This window comes from Corvus brachyrhynchos, unplaced genomic scaffold (genome assembly GCF_000691975.1).
Source record: "Corvus brachyrhynchos isolate BGI_N302 unplaced genomic scaffold, ASM69197v1 scaffold83, whole genome shotgun sequence".
NCBI lineage: Eukaryota > Metazoa > Chordata > Aves > Passeriformes > Corvidae > Corvus > Corvus brachyrhynchos.
The window spans coordinates 5,581,812-5,588,063 of record NW_008238464.1 but is presented as its reverse complement, the minus strand read 5'-3'; the positions used below and the strand labels follow the sequence as shown (position 1 = coordinate 5,588,063).

Here is a 6,252-nt window from a genome sequence, read left to right as displayed (position 1 = left end):
CTGCTGAAATTCCTCGAATGCCTGGTGCCAGCAGTTCAGCTGATAATGCAAAGAGGGATGAAAGCAGACGGCCTTGTTTAGAAAAAGTGACTTTTCAAATGGGCTTTGACAGGCTCCCTTCATCTTTCTGTGACACGTCATTTCAGTGCAAGCAGCAGACTACAAATAAACCCTTTGGTGCAGCAAAGGCTATGGCACTTCTCATACTTTCAGTAACTGTGAACTGTTACTTAATTGTTAATGTACTAGTGATTATTCCATTACTTCAATATATAGAGTGCTGTATTTCAGCCTCTGAGCTCAGATTTGGCTATTTTCAAGATACTTTTCAAGTTTCTGATCAAGCTGCTAAGTACAGGTTTATGTTAGGGTAGGTCTCTGGTGCTTACAGTGGTATTGTTTTGATAGGGAAATTATAAGACTACTTCCTTTGAGTGCATTGAACACCCACCAGTTTCATCTACATGATCCTCTTTTATTAACTCTGTCAACTGCCATACAGAATGTGCTCTTTGTGTCTCATGGCTCAAATCCAGATGCCGCCAGCATCACTGAGAACTTCACTGCAGACTTCAGGGGGGTTTCACCTGCACAGCTGTGCCTGATGGTTCACCTCAGGGAGGAAGCTGTCTTGTTCATCCTCAACTGCCAGGCTGTACATTTGAAACAGGGTTATTCAGACAACCCACGTCCTCTCAAGTGTCTCAGCCCCTCCTAGTCTAGGGACTGTGGTCTCTATCCCTCACAGGTCTGGAGTCAGGCACCTCAGTATACATCCTATCTCACCAGATGGAAGTGAGTGCAGTCACACAGGGAGCATGGGACTGTTCACAGAGACACAGCTGTGTCCCTCTGTGCCTTCCAGTAAACACTGCTGGAGATGACAGGTTTTAAATCTCTAATACAGGAGAAAAATCTCAAAAGGACAGGGGAAAAAAGCTTACCTAGAAAACAAGGCTGGGCTGACTCCGTCTGTTTTAGGGCAGAAAAGCACCATGCAAGGTGTGACCAGGAGCTACTGCATGCACACCATGTAGCTTGCACAGCAGAAGAAATATACCCATGTGGCAACAATGGCCTCAGCACAGAGCCTGAGGCATGCCTTGGGCTTTGCTTATCCTGGCTTAGTGCCAAAATATATCAAAGTAGCCTGGAAGCTGCTTTGGCTTGTATCCAGCTATAAGGGCTCCAGTGGGCCATGGAGGCGCACAAGGCAGGGTGTAGTAATGGTTACAGGTTTTCTAAGTTATCTGAACCATCTATGGCAACTTGTCAGACTGATCCATAGGAAGATAACTAAAGCCTATTCAGCTGCACATGAGCTCACCCTCTTAAGACAGGTCCAAGGCTTTAGAGAAATAAGCGTATTTACATAAGAGAGAAAATGTTTCCCATATTTGCCGCTTCCAAACCGATCTACAGCAGTCAGTCCATCATGGGAATTATCCTTCTGTCTTTCAACCCCTCCCTGTAATGCAACACAACAAACAAATTCTGCAAGTCTACTTACCTGTACAAGTCATGCTCCAGCCTCCATTACTGCAGTTCACTTCCAGGACGGCCTCCCTTCCCTGCAGGATAACCTTCAAATGTGAGGCCAAGAAGAAGAGCAGCACTACACAGTGGCATGCTGTGTTTGAGCCACCTAAGAATATGCATCAGAGATCTGCCTGGGTCTCCTATGGGTTGGAAAGGCAGCATTAGTCCTTTCTCACACTGTAGAGCAGTTTCTCATATACACAGAGGAAGACCTTGTCATTCCCTATGAGAGGAGACTCCCTTTTTCCAGCTGCAGCACAGCCAGGGAGTTTCATACAGATACATCTCAGATAAAGTTGCAGCTAGAAGCACTGCCAACACGCAGTACTTAAGCACAGGATGTCAGCAGCAAGTATGTGAAGCACGAGAGAGCAGTTACTTGTGTGGCCCTCAGTGCTTTCGTAGCTTCATGGTGATGTGAGTCTTAGGTTGTTCCAGGTTCCTTCATGCTGGATGTTAAATTAATTAAGTAAGTAGATTGAGAATGCTCTAGCAGCCACCTTCAGAAGAAGCCTTGGAGGTTTAAGGTGCTTTAACTTTACGGGTTTAGTTCATATTATCAGTTCAGGTCCTCTCCCAGAATCCCCTCCATGCTTACCAGCCTTTAGTGTTATTTTAGCTTCTCGCTCATGCATTCATCACAGTCTGTGAAAATCGGAGTCGACACAATGACAAAAGTTGTCACACTGAGTACTTCGTTTACTTGGCTTGAGCAGTTATTTTCATAGTCTCTCCAGAGAAAGGTTCTTACTCAAATTTGCCAGAGATACTCAACAAGTTTAACTAGAAACTTGGCATTTCTTCTTCCAAAAATTCTTCGAAGTATATTTTCCAGCAACAGACTAATTGACAACATCTTGCTTCACAGAGGCACACATCCTTCTGCATTAGATTTCCTCAACCGATTAACACTTGGAGTTCATGGAGGTGGTCAGCTGTTGGGCACAGCACTGAACAGCCAGTAGATGGCTCACCTAGCAGGCACACTGATCAATCCCCCAGATGCAATTTTGTGTAAATGAGGGATAAAAATCCTTCCAAGTCGTGTCAAGAGTGATTCTTCATGCCCAGACTGAGATTTCTCCAGTGTTCTGCACTGTATATTTTACATACTGAATCTCTCACCATTTTAATTTTCCCCAAGGCTTTCCTGCTGTTCTAAGGGAAGCAACTGCTCTTTTTCAAACCAGTGGGACGAGACAGCATGTTTGACAGGAAAGGCCTAAAATTTATGTTTCTCTTCCTTCATGCTTAGACTTGAATTTACCAAAACAGCTTCTCCAAGAGGTAAATAGTTATTTATATCCACTGAACACCACAGTCACCTGTGTGATCCAGGACTGTCTGTGTCTGGGTTATTTACATATTGATACCTGCAGACATTTTAACCTGGAGGAAGGGAGGCTCAGATTTTATTTGTGACCAGTAAGGAATAACCACCTTGCCGAAATTTTTAGCTTAGAAATACTACCTCCCACAAATTTGGGCTAGGTAAGTTTGCCAGCACCATGAAATACTTTACGATATATGCCTTTGGACTCCAGAAACCATGGACCTGTTTGCAAGAGCTCTGCAGCAATCACTATTAGATGCCTATAGGGCTGTAAAACAATGCTTCTAGGTATAACAAATATGTTAATATTAGTGTGACTTGCAATCTACAGTGTAGTGAAATGGAAGGATGTGAGGAGATATGGTAATCCAGAAGCCATGATTTCGAGGGGGTCAAGATATCTTGCCACAAAAAAGGAGCTGAGTTCTGCATCCTAGAAACATGTTTATTAAAATTAAGTTTAATTTAAGGTGAGATTACTACCAACATCTGTTCCAGCTCTACAGAAGACAAAAGAAATGGCTAGAAAGGGTTAATGTCTAGCTGTCCCACCAGCCACCAGGGAGGAAAGCTGTTTATAAAAGGAACAAAAACTTCAAAATTTCTCATTCTACAAAGTCTCATCCATTCTGTTTCCAAATTGTATAACATTTTAGGCTTTAAGGAGTAAACAATGTATTTCTGCTTCTGGCTCTTCAAAGCTATTTGATTTACAATTCTCAGCTCTAAGACAGTGGGTTCAATGCATGTCCTGCCTTGCCTCCTGTCTCCTCCTGGTGCCTGGACACCGAGCTCTGTGCAGGCAGCAGCACCAGCTCCTCTCAAGCCTGCACAGAGCCCAGGAGCACCCAGTATGAGTCCTTTTAGGCTGGTTATCTTGCTAAACCACACATGCCTGATCCATGCCACCTTTCTCCCCTCCCAGCTGCTGTAGTGCCTGTCCCATCATAGATCACAGATCAGATGTGCAGGCATCCCTTTGCTGTGCATAAGGTTTTTTCCAACTTGCCCTGCAGAAGCAGCACACACATGTTTTTAACATAAAACTTGGCTAATCAAAATATATCAAGCTGATTTGGGAGGTAGCTCTCCCAATCTCTCCTGTTCAGGAGGGGAAGTTACTACACCTACTGACTCTAGGCAGCACCTCAAGGTGCTCCAGAAAGTATTGAAGGAGGTATTACCAGTATGACCTAGTTGTATGTGAGCTGATTCAGACAAGGAGAAGGCTTCCTCCATTCCTCCAGCTAGTTTTGATGTACATAGAAGCTTTCTATTCTGCATAAACTCAAAACAATGTGGTCCCATCCCAACAGCTAGAATTGAGAATAGTTGGCAGATAAGACACAGTCTTCCCCCTTCCTGTACTGCTCCAAAAACATTCAGTTAGCACTGGCTTACTCATATGATAGTGTAAGTAGACTTTTGACCTGTTTGACTCTTTCAAAGCAGATGCTTGACTCCAGCAAGTGCTTTCTCTGGATGCAAATTCAAGCAAGCAATAATCTACCTGCATGGCACTCCAGTATATTTTCAATGCACTGTCTTTTTAGGAGACTGAAAAAAAAGTTAGAAAGATAACAACATATATTTTCATCACGCAGCTCTTTTGTCCTTGGGTCTTGATTTTACCGCAATCTGTAAGATGGAGTCCTCTAAAACTTCACCCCCTGCCTGGAAATTTCCTTCTCTGATTGCCCTAACTTTGGTTTAGTAGGGGCCCCATAGTGTTAATGATTGGAAAATCTTAGGGTTTGTATGAAATCAAAGCTTCCCATATTTCTTCGAAGTTGTTGATCTTCAAAGTACAGAGGTGCTGGCTCTGGAGGAGCAGACACTGCTTTATACTACACAAAGCTTCTGAGAAGCTCAGTGTCTCCATGTGAAAGCCATCCTGCAGTCTTTCACATAGAAAAAAAAATGCAGCCAACACTAAGCCATTGCAGATGCACTCCAAAAAGACAATATATAAGCTTCACTATAGCATCTTCTAGGCTCTACACATTACATATCTCTCTGCTTTGCTTTTATGCTCAGGATGGCAGTTAAATGCAATTAGTGACACCATTTCTCTCAGGTCACTTAAGGAGTTAACCAAATTTTAACATAGTTGTTTAAAGAGCAATTAAATATCTGCAATGGATATTTGCAGACATAGATAGTTTTGTGTTGTTTTGTTAAAATAGATGTTATCTATGAAGGCATCCTCCTGTAGTTTGAGCTCAGAGTTGGCCACCAAGTGACATAGGAGACACTCGGTGAAGTTAATGGACAAAGGGGAGCAATTTCCCAGCTCTGTTTAAAGCAGAACTGTTCTTGCCAGCGCTCATAACTGGGATGTAATACATTCAGTCCTCAAAAAAGAGACACTAGAATTTGAGGATGAAAGCATATTTTTGTAGTGGAAATATTGCAAGGATATTCTGCCAAAAAAATCTTTTTCAGCAACTTGAGCATCCAACTCAAAATAGCAGCTCATGATGCTGGAGTCACTGCTTTCATCCAGCATCACAGTGAAAAGATGTGAGCTGGCATGGCTCAGCAGTCTGCAGGAGAGACGATGACAGCTTTCTGAGGGTGTAGATTGCTTTTGTTCTCCAGATGAAAACACTCCTACCATAGCAGCCTCAACATCCCCTACACCGGCCTGGCAAAGCAAGGAGCATAAAGAATGGGAATGTGTTGCTATGGCATCACTGGCAGAACAGAAAACTTGGTAGAGTTTACTCTAGCAGAATGAAAAACCCAGGACAGTTGTTAGGCACAACCGGAATGTATTTGCTGGGGTATAAACAAAAAGACTGCAAAACTGATATATGTCTAACAAATGCAAGATATTTTTTCTCATCTTGGTAGTAATGCCAAATAGCTTATGGGGAAGAAAGGAGAAGAGCAAGTCAGAAAACTTACCAGCTCCAAACATGTAGCAGCTTAATAGATGAGATTTTAGTCTCCAGTAGATCCCTAGCTGACTGCAGGATCCTTATTCTCTCACAGCCTGATCCAGAGATGTGTGAAAAAGAGCTTATAAACTCTTTAATGCAATGCTCTATCCAGGGTGGCCAAGGCTTTCACAAAATTGCTCTGTTCAGCTTTAGACATTCATCTCAAGAAACATGAGGTCACAGTGGAGAAAAATCCAGGGAGAAGCACAAGCAGACAGTGCTCCAGAAATCGTGTCTTAATGGTGCAAGACTGGATGATTCAGAACTGTTTTACATAAAAGATGACCAAGTTAAAGTCACAAATACCTAGGAGACTACAGCAGAGCAGAAGGAAATAATCATCCATGTCTGTAGTGGATAAGAAAAACAGCAGTTAGCTCCAAGTGAAGAGAGATATAGATGAGACACGCAGAGAAGCTTCCTAACAGCAGGAAC

The 6,252-nt window shown here is 42.9% G+C and overlaps 1 protein-coding gene and 1 long non-coding RNA gene across 5 annotated transcripts in view; one reads left to right on the top strand and one right to left on the bottom strand.

Moving 5' to 3' along the window:
• Window positions 1-6,252, top strand: part of EDAR (ectodysplasin A receptor) — a 71,823-nt gene that overhangs the window by 26,104 nt on the left and 39,467 nt on the right. The window lies entirely within an intron of this gene.
• LOC108447367 overlaps window positions 1-6,252 on the bottom strand; it is a 23,056-nt gene that overhangs the window by 11,740 nt on the left and 5,064 nt on the right. For both annotated transcript variants that reach the window (XR_001862908.1, XR_001862909.1), the window contains exon 1: window positions 1,511-6,252. This exon is cut by the window's right edge and continues 5,064 nt beyond it. This is a non-coding gene — a long non-coding RNA (uncharacterized LOC108447367). The remainder of the gene's footprint in view (window positions 1-1,510) is intronic.